The following is a 17,718-nucleotide window of genomic DNA, read 5'->3' on the forward strand; positions in this document are numbered from 1 at the left end:
AAGGGACGAGATTGGTGTAGAGTCTGAGCGATGTGGGGCTGTGGTTGTAAGACTGACATGTGAAATGTAGTTATTCCTGTTACTCTTCTTTTCAAAAGTATTTGCTCAGCTAGATGTCCATTCTAATGAGAAGGCACACTGAGTGCACTCTGACCTCGTAATGTTGGTCGATGCTGACATTTTTGCTTCCTCCCTCAGGCAGCTCATCATCATGATCCCAGGAGGACCCTGAGGATTCCCCCCCTTGACCCCCGAGATGGAACAGCTGCTGAATGCACCTGTTTCACATCCTCCCTCTGCACCACACACCAGCCCAGATACAGGCACATCAGTTGGCATAGGCACCTTGGCTCAGCTCATAGTGCAGTCGTGAAGGCACATTAAACTCACCCGAGGAGCTGGCAGAGGCAGAGAGTCCATAGAGCGCTAGCAGTCGGAGGATTGCTGGAGACCAGGACCATGCTGAATCTGAGGCAGATGATGAGCCTATGGAGTCGTCCATCAGGTGGCAGATGCTGAATGTCCAGCGGGATGCACTGGAAGACCTGGCAGAGACCCCCGAGGGCCTGAGTTCCATGGTGTACACCTTGGAGGAGTCCATGCGAAGCCTGAGCACTGCATTGACCAGAGCTCAGAACGGACAGCTTCCTCCATAGAGAGAGAGGCAACTCTCATGACGAAGCAGCTCTAGGAACTCAAAGTTTTCTGGGTTGTGTTCCGACCTGCAAGCCCAGACACTGGCAGTGACACAGGTCACTGCCAACGTGAGAAATGGATGAGAAACTCTGCTAGCTGCCCATCCATCTATGGTGAGCAGGGAGATTCAAAACCAACCTCATGTTTGCGGACGAGCTGAGATTGCATCTGTGGGCTCCTCTCAGGGCACTCTGGATGATGGCAGCAGCTCCTCCGCCCCTCTGCCAGTAACACTCACTAAAGGAAGTTGAAGTCACTTTGATCAGATAAGGTGCTGTCACAGGTGATTTATGTCTGCTTGGTACATGTGTACTGGTTCATTTGTATATTTGCCCTTATTATAAAAATGTCTCATTATGCACAATGGCCTTGGTGTACTTCATGCCTTTGATAGAGAGGAGGCTTGGAAGTCGCGTGTGACACAGAGGAAGGGCTGCAAAGTTTATTTCAGAGGTCGGACCTTGACTTAAGGCTGACAGAACTGCCTCATCAGGAAAGATCAGTAAGGTGATGTACCCCTTGCCATCGGCTTGACTCCTTGCTTTGGATTTCTTTCTGAAAGTCCTCTGGATCAAGGCCTCCCTGTCTCCTCACATCGGGATCCTGCTCATCACCCTGGGACTCCTCTGGCTTCTTCTCAGACCCAGCACTTGAGTCATCCTCTGTGGATCCTGTGGAGCAGGATCACTGTCTTCATCCTCCAATGAATCCCCCCTTGACAGAGCCAGATTGTTGCTGTCTGCTGTGCACTGCACAATAAGGGAAACATGCTGTGGAGGATATTGCAGTGAGCCCCCTGAGCAGTCCAGGCAGTGAAACCTTATCTTGAGTAGGTCTATGGTCCTCTCAGTTACTGCCCTTGTGGAGGCATGATTGCGAGTATAGCTCTCCTCAGCTTCTGTTCTATGGTGTCTAATTGATGTCATGAGCCACCTTTTCAGCAAGCACCCTTTGTTCCCCAGGAGTCAACCATCCAAGCGAGCTGGAGCAATGAAGAGCCTTGGCACCTAGGAGTTATGGAGGATGTAGGCATCATGACAGCTCCCAGGATACCTGGCGCAGACCTGCAATATCTGACCCTTGTGTTCATTTACAATCTGTATGCTAAGGGAGTGGAAGCCCTTTCTACTGATGAGGCAACCAGCTCCCCCGCGGGGACCTTTATAGGCACATGCGTGCAGTTAATGGCCCCCTGGATGTGGGGAAATCCTGCAATTGCAGCGAAGCCTCTAGCTCTCTAAGCCTGGCTGGTCTGGAAGTGAATGAAGGCACTGACCCTTCGGAACAGAGCATCATTGACCAGCTTGATGCAGCTTTGGGAAGCCGATTGGGAATCACCACATATAGCTCCTGCTGATCCCTGGAAAGAACCTGATCTGTAAGAGTTCAAGGCCACTGTAACCTTAAAAGCTACTTACATAGGGTAGCCACCTACACAGTTGGAGGTGATCTCTGGACCAATCATCTTTCATATGGAGGTGACAGTGTCCCTGGAGAGGTGGAGCCTTCTTCAGCATGAAACCTCAGATATGTCTGGGTAGCAGGAGCGCTACCTGTATACTCTACCTGCTGGATTATGGCACCTTCTCCTGATGCTTCTGCCTTGCACTTCCTGCTGGCCCTTACCCCTCCTGGCTGCGCCTAGGTCCATGGGTCCCACTCTCGGATGCTGCTTGCAGGCAACTGGCTTCCTCTCCCTTCTGGCACTCTCCCCCTCTTCGGAGAAGGTCCCTCCAGCAGAGTAAACAATCCCCATTTTTGTGCTGATGTTTCCCTCACTGGTAGAAGGTCTCTGCAAATGATAAGAAATCAGTTTTCCTAAAGACCACAAAAATGCCCAAAACTATCTGTCAACCAGCTCCACACCACTCACAGCCAAACCTCTTAACTACTCACCTTTGCATCTCCCTGTGGGTCTTTTACCCCACCCTGGATGTAGAATCCATGAAAAATATGAAGGCTGCCTAGCCGAATGGCCCTTGCACTGAGTGTAAAAGCACATGGGCCATTTAAAATCCCAGTCAATTGCCCTTTAAATTATCTCAATTGGCCCTTTAAGTGTCGGCAGCCACTTCCAGCTTCCACACGCGCTCACTTTTCTATACATCACCAGGCAGCGCAATGACATCAGGATGCCCTCTCGACATCATAGCGCCCCATTTCACGAACGATCGGGACCGCAGCACACCCCCGCTCTACGAGCACAAAATTCTGGACTGTACTTTGGAAGTCTCTTTGTAAATCCCTCTAACCTTGCTCCCCTGTCTCTACCTTCAAACTCATTTTTAAAAGCTATCTCTTTGACCATGGTTTTAGTCTCTTACCCTAAATCTATCACTGCTCAGTGCCTGTTCTCCCCTCGTTGAAGCACCTCAGGATGTTTTTACTATGGTGAAGCTACACTGGAAATGAAACTTGTCTTTGAGCATTTGTGAGCTAATTTTCTCTCAGTTGTTTCAAGGCCTGTGAGGGAACATAATGTGGAAATCAATACCTGCATCAATTGATCACAAATAATAACAAATAATAATAATAATAAACAATAACAACTTCCATTTATTTAGTCTTTAAATGTAAAAAACATCTCAAGGCACTTCACCTAAACAAAAATGGGTACTGAACCACAGAAGGCAATATTAGGAGGGGCAACTAAAAGCTTAATCAAAGAAGTGGGCCTTAAAAAGGATCGTAAATGAAGAGGGGAAAGTTGAGAAGGGCAGGATGGAATTCTGCAGTGTGGGATCTAGATGGCCTGAAGGCCCTGCTGTAAACTGAGTGGTAAAAGGAGTGGAGTGTGCATGCGAGGCCAAAGTTGGAGTTTGAACACAAAGTTCTCGGAGGGGTGTAGGGCTGGTGAAGAATATTGAGAAAGGGAATCAGTGAGACCATTAAGGATCTTAGAAATGAGACTTTGGTGGACCAGAGGCTAATGTAGGTGATAAATAATAAATCTCACCCTGACGTGCATTGTTAGTTTGACTAGATTGTTGTGATTTGTTTTGTGGTCAACCTAGTGTCTTTGCAAATGGAGGCAACTCACTTCGCTAAACCTAGAGAACTTGGATGCCCATTAACAAAAACCAAAGGTTTAAGACTGCCCATTCCTTCAGGTGCACCCGTGGGGTACTGCTGGAATGTAATTGCCTAAAACTGTATAGGTATCCAGAGCAGAACACTGGCAATTTTGCTATTTTTGTCTACTTAGGAATTTTAGGGTATTTCCTAGCAGGGCTGCCTGAATCTGAGTTGGAAGAATTCCAGCCTCCCAGTGACAAATCCACCCTTTTGTGCCTCATGAGTAAATCAGTCTGGCAGGTGAATCATCATCAGCATGGAGTACTGCAGTCTTACATGCCTCGGGTATCAGATTGCTGAGCTGAGGATCAAGTCAGTTCCATGCAGGCAGGTTTTTCTGAAGCTAAGTTGAAGCCAAAGAAACTCCACTTCCCTTCTCCATGCCCATCAAATGGGCAACCTTCTAAATTTAATATAGGCCAGCCATTTAATTAAGGACAGTTTCCTTTCAGGCTAAGAAGGATCCAAAACCAGCAGACTGAACTGTTCTAGTAATGAGAAACATTAGTGAAGGACCATGGCTCGAGTGTAAAGATTTGCAGATTATTAAAGAGTAGGATGTGGTAAGCTAAATGTTGTGACTGATGCAGAAACTATGTTATTATTAAAGATTATATTGGATTAAAGGTAGGTGAAAGAAATCTAAATAAAGTGATTTGAGAACAGGGCAGGTCAATGTAATTGGAACCATCTGCTCACACAGAGGGTGAATGGGCTGGTTGCTTCAAATGGCCTGTTTCTGTGTTGTAATTTCTGTCTTTTTATGCTTGTATGACACATTGGAGTTATTGCACTGTATATACAAGGTTCAGGTGCCAGATTTACATTTGTTAAGTTTATCTGAGCATGAAGGGAGGGTACAATCTAATCAAACCTGAATTTGCTGTTCTGTAAATAGTACGCCAATATGTCTCTTGGGGCAAGGAGTGAAATTTTGTCAGATCATGAAGATAATCTTAAATCATAATTATTTCACAGGCCATTTCAGGCCCCCTGTTCTTTAAGCCTCTTTTTGTCTAACGGCCTCACACAAGGTTAGCAGCTGTTACAATAGTTAAAGAAATCTGGCAGAACTACAATACTGATGATATTAAAAGACTTGGATTTATATAGCACCTTTCACAACTTTAATACATCCTAAGCGCTTTACAGTCAATGATATACTTTTGCAGTATAGTCACTCTTGTAATGTAGGAAGTGCAACAGGCAACTTGGACACGGCAAGGTCCCATGAGTGACAAGAAGATGACGGCCAGATGAAATATTAGCCAGGACACAGATAACTCCTCTGCTCTTCCTTAACTAATGCAATGGAATATTTTACATCCAAAGTAAGGGCAGTTTTTTGGTTTAACATTGCATCTGAAAGATAGCAACTCCAATACTGGAGTTGTACTCATGTACTCAAGTCTCTGGAATTGAGCTTAGACCTACAATCAACTTAAAAGGGAGAGAGCTATCTTAAAGCCTTGTCTATTGTAGAAGTAAAGGAACAATAAGGTGTAAGAAATTTGACAATCTAAGGTCCTGAGAAAGAAAGAACAGGTGTAGTAGATAATGCAATGAGCCCTAATTTAAACCAGTGGGGATGCAAGTAGCTTGGGAGGAATGAATGAAAAATGTGCAGAGCGGCAATAACAATAGAAGTATCGATAAAATAGGCAAATACAGAGAGAAAAATTTTTTGCTCGGTGTGTGGGTGCACACCCAACTCGCTGGAGCATGAAATAGAGTGCAATGATGTCAGGCGAGCATCCCGACATCATCATACACTCGCGCGATTTTTCGGTCGACGGGCGCATGCTAAACTTGAAAGCGCGTCCACCGACAATTGAGCCCATTAATGGCACAATTAGCTGTGATTTTTTGCTGCCCATCCAGCCGTCCAGTTAGCAGGCAGACGAATTGGCCAGGCGGCCTTTGTATATTTCAGGAAACCTCGTCCAAGGGCAGATGAGGTTTCCATTGTTAAATAAAAAATAAATAAAAATGTTTGGACTGAATTTTCATGTTGTATATGTTCAGGTGCTTTCTGATGCGTGGGCATTTTCCCAGTTTCTAAAATCTTTATTTTTTTTTGTATTTAAGTTCTTCAGTTTCCTGAGGCAGCTCTGCCTCCAGGGAGCTTTCATTCTGCACTCCCCTGCACCCGCACTGACTACAGCGCTCAACTTCTCCTCCCACCCCTCCCCCAACCCAGGCAGTGCTGATCATATAAGCGTGTGCTTCACACTGGCTGGTCGTTAACTGGCTAGCCAGTGTGAAACGCGGGGTCAGGGGGACAATCACGGTCGGCGGTCCATTTCCTGATCACTCCCGGGCCTGCCGATCGCGTCCACCTGATGAGCTGAAAACTCAGACCATAAAAATTGTGATGTAGAGAGAGCAATTGGAGATTAGTGCTGGTGGAAGAACTGGCTGTCAGATGACAAACTTTTCTTGTCCACTATTCAGGAGTGCCCAAGTGGTGGTTGTTCAATCACAGGGACTTTTCCTTTAACTGTTACTTGGAAAAGTCTATAAGTAATGAGCTTCATTTATCTTGTGAGTAATGCTGAGGTCTAACAGTAGCAGTTTCAGAACATTGTTTGTTTGCTTCCCAAGAAGCACCCTACTGTTTGTCTGCTCATTCTTCCAACCTAATTACACAATAAAGCTCATTTCTTCCTGTGGGATAACTACAGCTGAGTTAACTGAAGACAGTGGGAAGCTCTAATAAGAAGCTTAATTGTTGTCAGTGGGACTTGCTAAGCTTTAGTTGACCAATATTTTGAACTCCATTTAACCTTGAAAAATGTATTTGGACATGTTTATGCTTTGTTTGTTTAATTATGTGGAGCATTTATATGGATCAGTGATATACAATGCAAGATCTTAATGAAATTTCAACCTATGTACACACTTGTTAAATTTGAACACATATGATCATAATGCTGCCACAGTAAGACTGCTAGTAAAAACTAGTACAGAATGTTAGCCATTTTAGGATTGAATTAATACCTGATCAATATTATTCAAATATTAGGACATGTATAAAATACAGTGCAAGACTACATTGGACAATATATATTTCAGAAGTAGTGCATTCTAGAAATGCGGTGGTACAGAGATTACATAGTACCTTAAGATTCTTTCATCTCTGGGATCTGGATTAAATACAATGCAAATTGATGAGATGAAAGCTTCTCCTCTAAGTTGATAGTAAGATAATTAATAATAATAAATTGGCAACTTGACTCACAAGGGTCATTGTTGCATGAGAAGCAGAAAAAAAATCGTACTGATTGAGTAATAGGGTACTTTTCTGAAGCTAAGGCTAATGGACAACATAGAGGGAACCTTACTGTGCATGTGTCATGTACAATAATAAGTCCTCACTTACAGTTGTAGCTAATTTCCTGGAAAGTGCTATTTGAAGTGAAACAACTTTAAGCGAATCAAATTTTCCTATTACTGTCAATATAAATGCTATAGTTACATTCTGTAGGACCTTGCCCGTGAGAAAGAACATTAAAACATTATACACTCTATGTTGAAATACTATACATTCCTAGATTTGAAACTGAAGTAACTTTTAAAAAAATAAATCTAAAAATATGAAAGAAATATGCCATATCTTTCTACTTACCTTCACTTCATCAACTCTCTTACGCAGGCCATGCTCACTGCCCCCCTGCCCAACTTGCTGCTTCCCTGCCCAAGTGTCCCCCGCTCACCATTTCCTCTTCTGAACCTTTGATGTGAGGGATGAGAGGAGCTGCAAGTGGGAGAGTCAGGGAGGGAAGCAGCAAGTGGGACAGTTGCAAGTGGAAGAAAGTCTCAGCGAGTAGAGAAGCTGCTTCAAAATGGTCCCAATTGGATCACGTTGACCCTGGCGCAAAACAACACTAAAGCGAAAGTCTTGATGCTAAGTGTGCATTCTCACCCGAACATTTCGGCAACACTAAAGCAAAATTACACTGAATGAGGCAATATAAAAGGGGGACTTACTGTATACCAGGTCGTGGAGTGCTTTATGTTGTCACTAGGTGATGAAAGTTGGAAAATGTTCCATTCCCTGACATTAACGAAATGAAAAAATAATACAATTTGCCAGGGTTTGGTGATGCAGTAAAATAGAGAATGGTCTTTCATTGTAAATTGATGGGATGACTTTTTTTATGTCTACCTGCTTTAAGCAGCTTACATGAAGTGAGCTTTATCTGTCTTAGTCCAGTTGTTAAGGGCCTTTGGCATAATTAGGCCCCAATTGATACTAAATCAGCATTGATGCAGATTGGTTAACAGGGACAATGGAAACAGTTTATATTGGTACTTTGAAGCTACTCAATCAAGATTGAGATTGAGAAACATTGTTGATGCAGAACCAATTAGGTTTCACTCTCCATTGAGAGGGAGGTCTCGTGGGCACAGTGGGTCGTGTCCCTACCTCTGAGCTAGAAGCTCAGGGTTCAGGTCCTGTTCCAGGACCTGATAGCCATGTAAGATGCACTTATAACATGGCCAAAGTGGTTGATTATCAACCTGCAAATCCTTCCAATATGCCTATGGTGAGTAGAAAAGTATCCTGGTCAGCCAGGCTTGATAAAGAGTGCCCCTTAAGCTATAGCCCCTGGCTTCAGGCTAGCAACATGTTCCAGGAAAACATGAGCTATGGAAACAGACAGAAGTATGTGCTTCACCTGCTTCAGGCATCTCTAGTCATGGGAGACCTTTTAAGTCAAAGCTGACCTGACCTGAGGCACACGGTATTGTGTTTAAAATGCAAAGTGTTCCATTACCCTGTACTAAATTCCCACACATCACATGGCAGAAATAAAAAGTTTACTTTGAGAAAAAAAAAGTTGTATATTCTGCTGAAATTCTCATGATCACATCAGCTGTATTGAGGGCACATTATCCCTGTTCCTGTCTCTGGGCATGTGAGCAGAGCACAGAAGAAAATCTAAAGAAAGGGGTTTGCACAAATCAGAGAGTTCGTCCATGTAACTGAATGAATGGAAAATTGAGTGATTCCCTTCCAGGCGTGCAACTCATCTGGTTGCTGTACCCATGCAATCCAATACATTCAGGAAGAGGAAAAATCTGTCAAAACACCCAGACACAAGGAGGAAATTCAACCTTGACATGGAGTACAAAGTGGACAGTAGCATATCAGTCACCCTTTATGTAACTCACATGATCTTCCTTACTGCTGAAGTCAAGGTATAACATTATCTCTTACTCTATCCCTTAATAATCCTAAGTATGTATACACCATTTTGAAATTTTACAGGCATTTTTCAAATGGTTGTAAAGATCATGACCATCAGTGCCTTCCAACACTGATTTTCACGTAGGATTATAGGGCTAGTGGGAACACACTTCACTCGTATGGAACTGGCTCTTCCGGCACTTCTTTGACCCCCATCTACATCATAAAACACAGAAATGTTATGGCCTACCCACCTGTGGGGAGGTATTATTCAAACCTCCCGTCCCCAACCCCAGTGCTGCTCAGATTGTTCCCTGTACATGAGAAGATACAGGCAATTAAGGTGTTTTTGTCCCCCTTCATCAGAGGGTTCAGACTGCTGGTGAAGCCTATTGGTGGGGCTTGGAAACAATCTTGGTAAGGCCAGTATGCCTGATGTAACACAGTGTACTTCCAATCACCAATACCACCTTCCAAGGTCATGAGTCATGACTCCCAGCTTAGGATCAGGAGCTGAGGCACATGCCCTGTAAGAGGCAGATATGCAGTCCAATCTTTATGAAGCAACCCAGAAACTCACAGAGATGGCAATAGGCTGGATGCAACTGAATCCCCTGCCAGTCTCCCACTGATATTATGAGTAGAAGACCAATGGAAGCCCTCCTGGAATTTTAGAGCATATTGTTTGGATTCAATCTCGCTGGGTCTTGCTGGATCGTGGCAATGAAACTGAGTTGACAGAAATGTGAGCCAATACATCTGCTGCATGACTTTAATGTTTTATAATCATTCGCATGAGTGGATAAATGTTATTTTCAAACTGCACATTCTAAAGCTTTGCAATGAACAAAACCACTTACTAATCAGATTTAACCCATTCAAGTCATTAATGAGTTGACATCACTGCTATTGTATGAATTTCATGCAAATCTGTGCATGAACCAATCGCACTGATAGTGTATTTGATTCAACCTGTATTATGGACCAGTTATAGCTGAAGCATTTCCATCTGCAAGATATGAAATGATTCATTTATGTCTCATTTTCAACTCCTACACATGCAATGCATCTAATCCTGGGAAACTATGTGCCCACAACAGCAAAAATGTTGATATTAGAGAGTGGGACAGGCTGCATTGACAACAAAGCAGCATCTAACACCTTAGAAGGATGACAGCAGCCGTGTGCATAATGTACATTTCTCCAATGGTATGCTGGCTACACAACTAGTATAATGCTTCTGACGTGTATTTGTGAATATAGGTTTGTGCCAATGAATAGGGTTAATGCATTAAATTTCTGGTAACTATTTTCTAAAATAATACATCTTTGAAAGTTTAAGGTGTACCATATCAGAGACCCAATTGCTCAATTAATGGTAAAACAAAAAAAAGGCTTGTACATGTGAAATGTATTTTACTGAACAATCTAACTATTGTAAAATAAACAAAACAAGGGCACCCAGGTTGTCACCTCATGTTACACACTGATGTAGCTGCAAAAAGTGTTTGCTGCCGTTTCTGCTGAATGTACGAAATGCCAGGCATCAGCGGGATACAGAACATCACCTTCAGCCAGCCCACAGTCAGAGACTAAGAGTATCGCCTATTTATGCCTACCAGCTGCTGAATTAATGCTTAAAGCGCTCTTTCTTATGCGTTTCGCTATCTTCAGCGCAGGCTGCAGAACGTTGTGAAGTTCACAGCCAGACTCAGATTCACTGCGAGACAAATGGCTCGAATGTAATAGCTCTCGCTGCCAACTATCTGAGATAAGTGCGCTGACAGGATGAACTGCTGAGAATGAGGATCGATAGAACATTTTACAGTTGGCCATGACTTCTAGTTTAATGTGTCAAAGAGAAGCGACAAGGTCTGTCAAAGTGTACAAGCGTCTGAAAGAATTATAAATAAAATGTTTGTGTTTAAGAGAGAGAGAGAGAGAGAACAGGGATGGGGAATAATCTGGTGACATTCCAAAAATAGTTTCAAGGAAGCAGCACCCGATATTGCTTTTGGAATGTGTCGCTTCTGTTGGTCAGATGAATAAACAAGTAAACAACAATGAATGGTGGGAAGGAAAACAGCAGCATTTCAACACAGTTATCGTCAGGCCAGTGCATACTGGAGGAGCTCTGTTGTCATTAAATTGTCTCCACATGCCAGGAGGCTTCACACATGATGAGTCAAAAAAAAAAACCCACAAAAGGACAGCACACGACGGGCATGATATATCTCTCCCAACAGCCTCTCAAACTCCTAGTGTCATCCAGCCATCCCATTAAGACTGCTTGTATACTACAGGCTTACATAGTTTTATGTACGGACTGGAATAATCCAAGCTGTTACACAGGTCAAAGAGGAAAGGTAGTAGGAGAAATACTTTAAGTCACTTACTAAAGCAAATCAGGCAATATCGGATTTCGTCTTTCACTATTGAGGCATCGTGGACAAGTACAGAATCAAACTGTTTTAATAAAATAAGTTTGAGGGGTGCAGGGGTTTTTAAACATTTAAAAAAGTAAAATGACACCCATCCATCAAATGGTGAAGCATGTTGCATTTAGTCTAAAATTGCCATCATGGGTCAATAAGCATACTTACTTAGCAAAGTACCAGTTGTTCAAGCCCATTTTAAACCCGCGAATACAAAATTATCAACACAAACGCAATATAGGCAGGCCTTGAAATTTTGGATTTAATTTTTTTTTGGTTTATAAATCAACTTCGGTGCAGACGAAGTGAATTCTCTCTGGAAGTTTCAGTTTCTCTTATTTCAAGACTTTCTGCTGTGTCTCGTGTTAATATTTATTAGACTGGATTTATTTTGTAAATGTGGTTTCCTCTTTGGGTTTCATTGTAAGTCAGTTTATTTGTTTTCTGTCACCGGGGAGTTTGTGTTTTTTTTTTCTCCTGTCACTGCACGCATCATTCTTTTAAAATATGTTAATGTGTGTTCCGCTGGCTAAACCGATGATCTTACATTAAATTATATACAATTAACACCATAAGTGATCTTAACACCACCGATGATCTTGCATTAAATTATGTACAATTAACACCACAGAAACAGACCATTCGGTCCATCTTGGGCTATTCAGCTATTTATGCTTCCCTCCCCCTTCATCGAATTCAACAACATATCCGCCCGTTCCTTTCTCCCGCATCAAGCTCCACATTAACGACACTGTTCTTTCTGAATAAAGAGATTTGCCCTGGATTTCTTAATGACCCCCAATTTTGCACTTCCCTATATTTGGAAACATTTTTTTTTCTGTCTACCCTATCAAACCCCTCCATAATTGTAAAGTCTTCTATCAGGTCACCCCATTTAAAAAAAAAATCCAAGAGCCCTAACTTGTTCGGTTAACAGTTATAATGGCAGTTGTCAGTGCTGTGGCCCGCATCTAATACAGACTGAAATATTAATTCCCATCGTAGGCCACGTTCTTCTTAGTGATTTAACAAATGGACTCAGTGGATGAAAGGTCATATTAATAAGGGAACTTTTAAAAAAAAGGACGTACTTAGTGTTCATATGTTCTTGGACCCTACTGGACATCTGGGACCAGTAATGAAGACTACCCACCCCCCCAAGCATTTACTCACTGCGGGTCTAAAGGACTTAACCTTTGGCAAAAATGAAGTTTCTGTAGAAGAGAATGCTAAAAAAAATCCAACTTTTTTTCTTAATTGAAACATTTGTTTCCTTACCCCCGGCACATGGGCTCATTTCGAGGTCCGGATTTGTCTAAATAGATAATACAGTTTAATGCGTCTGCTTATTGAAGTGACCTAACTCCCGGGCATAAGACTTTGGGTGCTATTCCACTCACAAAATAGAAGTTAGGTAACAGTTGTCTGACCACTTTTTTTTTAGGTAATTCTATTTTTGTATGTCTTTGCAACCAGGAGCTCCTCCTGTACCTCCGTGGTTTAATTTTAGCCGCGGAAGATGAAAATTGCGTTGACAGAACTTCTGCAGTCGATGCATTTTGCAGGCAAGGATTTTTTAAAAAGGACATAAGCTTTGAAATCCGGGATAAAAAAAAACGGGAAGAAGTGCGGGAAATAGACGGCAGGGCCCCCCAACATCTGAGAAAAAAGATGATTAGTAGCTTCAGGTGTGGACGCTTGGCTAGAAACATCCTGGGAAAAGAGTGCACCTGAAAAACTAGCCTGGCTCTTCCATACGCAGATATACACAGGCACACACACGCAGACACAGACACACACATACATGCACACACAAAGACAGACGCACATTGACACAGACACACATGCGGCCACACATACAGCCACACAAAAGAGACAGACACAGAGACACAGGCACACACAAACAACACGCACACAGAGACACAGACACACACATGTGCACACAGACACGCATGCAGATATACACACGCAGACACACAGACACACATGTACACACACATGACACGCCCTGTGATTCCAGCCAGCAATTCATTCGATAACGTATTCGGTGACTTTACCATGGTGCGAGTGCAGCTATTGGAAGAGAAATCGGAACCTGAAATAAATGATAATCGTTCCGTATGAATGGATTGGCGCGATGCAGATGGATAGGAGATCACACGAGAAAAAGACACGAGTGAGGAAGACAGAACGCTTAAGGAAACAGAGGGCAATTGGAAAAGGGGAGTGAGTGAACCTACCACTTTCAACAAAAGCCCCTGAAATGTCCCCATTATCACACTGAATGTCCATGATAATTACAGTCAGTACTAAATGTTCTGATCTTATGATCGCATAGGTGTAAACTTAACTAAAGTGCTTAGAAATGTGTACAGAATGCGCGACTTCATCTCGACTCCACTACGTGTCTCACAGCAAGCTCGGCGGGGTTTCAATGTAAAGACTGAGAGCGTTGCTGACTTCTAAAGTAACTCGACTTAATACTTTGTGAATGAAGAATGCGCCTGCAGCTTTATACAGTGCAGAATACAATGGTCGGCATTCCCTCTGCCTCAGTTATGCCAATTTACAACTGCGAGTCATTACAGGATAAACGCTTACCTGAATGATCGCACCAGTTCCCGGTATCTGGTCGCTTGCTGCTGCACACACACACAGAGATCCACTTTACTCTTCTGAAGGGGGCGGGGAGGGGGGAGAGACCTGTTGAGTTCTTGGGAACTGAATGCAAGTTCAGGCACTCGTGGACTCACAAGTCTGAAATGTGAAAACGCCCACTTACTGATCTCACCAACCCACGAAGTGCAACTTAACTCTTCCAGACCGCTCATCGCGCCCTGAATGTGTCGGCTATTGCCAGAGCTGTCTTTCCGATGAACTCAGATGGAGTCAAGTTACACGGTGCCATGCTTTGGAGGAGGGTGTTACGAGCAGTCTCGGTGTGTCTTTCTTGCGCTGAGTAAACTTGGCTGAGTTGGAATAAGTTGTCATTCAGATTATTTCTCTCCATTTACCCGGAAGGCATCCAAGCACTCACTCCCTTGCAAAGGAGTTCGTAACCTCATGGGAATCTCTGAGGTGACGCTTTACGAGCAGACGATGCCGTAAAGGAACTTTGAAAATGATTCCTTAAATAGTCTGGTAAAACTGGGGGAGTAGGTGACATTTGCGTGGAAATAGTCGTGGTTTAAACGCAACCATTTTTATTCAAGGCACAGTAACCAACAAGAATACTTCTCACCTGCTCAGTTGGACTAATGCCCAGTATAGTGAAGTCTGGCAGGTGTTACACTTTCTCTTCTGAATCTCTCGTTCATTCTCATTTGTTCCCACTCTTTTTCGTGTATCTGGTCACTTCCACCCTATCTTGATGTTCCCTTCATCTGTTTCAACACATCATCACATTTGTGAATTTCCCTCCTGGTAGTCCATTGATTACCGTGATTCTTTTACGTGTTGTACTTTAACCATCCCTTAATCTGTTTGGAATCAACAGATTAGCAACTGCATTCAAATAACGCACGCAGAGGAATTTTACGTGGAGAGGGAAACCAGCCTCTATCAGAGAACAGTGAATCCCACAGAATCCTTCAACTTCTGCCCAAAGTGGGCCGTGCTGTCCAAATGCCCATTGAAAATAGGATGGGTTAGAGCCACATCATCGACATTCAATTCATGTGATTTTCAGGCGGTCCTCTCAACGAACAAAGAAAACTCCAGCCTACTTTAGGCAAGACGCTTCTTAAATATGAAAATCCTCACCCTATTCTCTTCTTCTCCTTGAATTACCTACCCAAAGGCAGGTCTAACCACAGCAGTATGATCTCCACCATAGGCAGGGCAAGGAGGCTGGTCCTGAATCTGCTCCCAGCCAAGACAGGGGTCGAATCACAAGCTATTAGCGCCAGCCAACTGCCCCCATCACTAAGGAGTCCAAGTTGCTGTAGCAAATTTTACAAAGTTTATATGCATGTTATACCCTGGAGCTATGGATAGGAAGGTAGGGGCTTCAATTTCTTTCCATCACATAGCTGAGCAGGAATCAATCCCACTCTTATCACCTGTCACTGGCTCATGTTGGAAAGGTTTACAAATTGCTACTTAACCTGTTTGGCTGAGTTATGAACACACCTTCCTTGACTTTCAAGTCCTGAAGTGGGACTTGAACCTGGGGCTTCCAGCTCAGAGGCAGGGACACTACCCACTGCACCATATGACCTCCTCTAAGCTGCTGCAATTTCAATTTTCAGTTACAAATAGAACAGAGGGTGCACTGCTCATACTTCTTCCATTTTGACCAGGTGTTGAGTGATCTAATCATTCAGGACTGCTGGAGGACGCTCAACAGTTGGTCATATTTTTTTTCCTTTTGTGGGACCAGGAGGAGCAAGCTTCCTCCTCCTGGGTTCACACAAAATATTATGTCCCACTGCCAGCCTGGGCAAGACCAGACTCACCCTCAAGGATCGCCTCCATCTCCATCCCAGGTCTGATATCATGGCTTGGGGAGCCATTTAATTTTCTGCCCTCTGTAGTTGCCAGCGCTAGTTGGTGCCCACTGCTCTCCAGCATTTAAAAATGGTTTGGTCCTCCTATACCAGCTTCAGGAAGGCACTGCATCTACTCTGCCAATGTCATATGCATTTTGGGTACAAGTCAAAGGCTGTCCCTTCTGTTTTACCAGAGAAGCTGTTCTGAAGTTCTCTTCATTCCAATCTTTCATTGGAATGGTGCTTGCTTTCTCTAATTATTGGTTCCATGTTAATCAAGCTTTAAACTTTTGAACCTGTTGCCGACTATGAAACCACATTTATTCAATAGTTGACTTCTGTATTACATTCTTTTCTGTTCTGCTACCTTCACATATTATGTCTGAGTCTGCCCTTCTTACAGACAACGTGATAATACACAGACCAACCCCTGAAAGTTAGACGGGTATCAGATCAATCTTAAGAAAGGTGCCATTTTTTAGATGAGGGGAGAGGTCTGTCCTCTCAGATGGACATAAAATATCCCATGACAATAATTGAAAGAAGAGCAGAGGAGTTATTCCTCGTGTCCTGACTAACGTTTATCCCTCAATCAACAACACAAAACCTGATTATCTGGTCATTATCACAATGCTGCTTGTGGGAGTTTGCTGTGTGCAGATTGGCTGCTCTGTTTCCTACATTACAACAGTGAATATTCTCTAAAGCAGTTTTTTTGTTTTTATCTCTGTGTTTAATTGACCCGATGCTGCCAGACTTGCTGAGTTTTTCCAGGTAATTCTGTTTTTGTTTTTGTTTTGGATTTCCAGCATCCGCAGTTTTTTTGTTTTTATCTCTGTGTTTAATTGACTGCCACTGCTCTTCAAGAAATGCCTACCTCCTTGAAGAAGTTCTGTTCCTCTCTGCGACAAGATTTCCGTATCTTTTGGACTCGAACTCAAGTTCTGTTGAAGGGTCATGAGGACTCGAAACGTCAACTCTTTTCTTCTCTGCCGATGCTGCCAGACCTGCTGAGTTTTTCCAGGTAATTCGGTTTTTGTTTTTGCTCTAAAGTACTGTGTTGGCTGTTAAGTGTTTCGAGGCATCCAATGGATTTGAAAAGTGCAACATGAATGCAAGTTTTTGTTTTCTTTCAGAAAAAAGGATTTGTAGAACCTTTCTTTGGGAAATTAATTGGGTTAAATGGATGCCTAATAAGGCCAGATCATATGTGCAATGTGGGAAATTTGGTTAGGTGGGTTGAATAGTTTTTTTTCACAAGGACATGGGTTTGAGAAAAAGGATATTTTAGTTAGAGATTTCATCAAGAAACATTAACTCCCATGCTCTGTGTATAGTCTAAAAATCCTGAGGTTAGATGCATTTTTCAATTAATACTAAACATGGACTTTGGAGAAATAAACATTGTAAATTAACTTTTTTCTGTGTACATAGGACCCAGAGTAGGCCATTTAATTCAGCCATTTCCTTAGTCATAAACAGCTCTATCTTCTATCATCTTTACCCTAATTACCCTAACTTTTCCAGCTCCATTAATACTGTTGCTTCCTAAATAATGATCTATCTCACCTTTGAGCATGTCTATTGCCATCTATGTCCTCCTGGTGCAAAGTAAACCAAGGTGTCACAAATATTAGATTGGCTTGTAGCTTTATTCAGATAATGTCTGGATTCCCCTACTAAGTGCATGAGCATTTTCATTTTTACCTTCATATTCTCTTTTCTACACCACAGTCCAACTATCCCGTAATCTTATCAGCTCCAGAGAATGTAACTCAGATTCGTCTAATCCCTCTTTATAGCTCAGCTCTCCATCCTAGATATCGTC

The 17,718-nt window shown here is 42.9% G+C and overlaps 1 protein-coding gene across 3 annotated transcripts in view; it reads right to left on the reverse strand.

Moving 5' to 3' along the window:
* Positions 1–14,197, reverse strand: part of si:dkey-87k14.1 (leucine-rich repeat transmembrane protein FLRT2) — a 66,664-nt gene extending 52,467 nt beyond the window's left edge. The window contains exons 1-3 of one of the 3 annotated variants that reach the window (XM_041214036.1): positions 14,002–14,197; positions 7,762–7,828; positions 3,021–3,159 (exon numbers count right to left, since the gene is read on the reverse strand). The gene's annotated coding sequence lies outside the window, so the exon portion shown is untranslated. The remainder of the gene's footprint in view (positions 1–3,020; positions 3,160–7,761; positions 7,829–14,001) is intronic. The other 2 variants (XM_041214037.1, XM_041214040.1) reach the window with 2 other exon arrangements.
* Between the last annotated feature and the right edge of the window lie 3,521 nt (positions 14,198–17,718).

The sequence above is a fragment of the Carcharodon carcharias genome, chromosome 20 (genome assembly GCF_017639515.1).
Source record: "Carcharodon carcharias isolate sCarCar2 chromosome 20, sCarCar2.pri, whole genome shotgun sequence".
NCBI classification, from domain to species: domain Eukaryota; kingdom Metazoa; phylum Chordata; class Chondrichthyes; order Lamniformes; family Lamnidae; genus Carcharodon; species Carcharodon carcharias.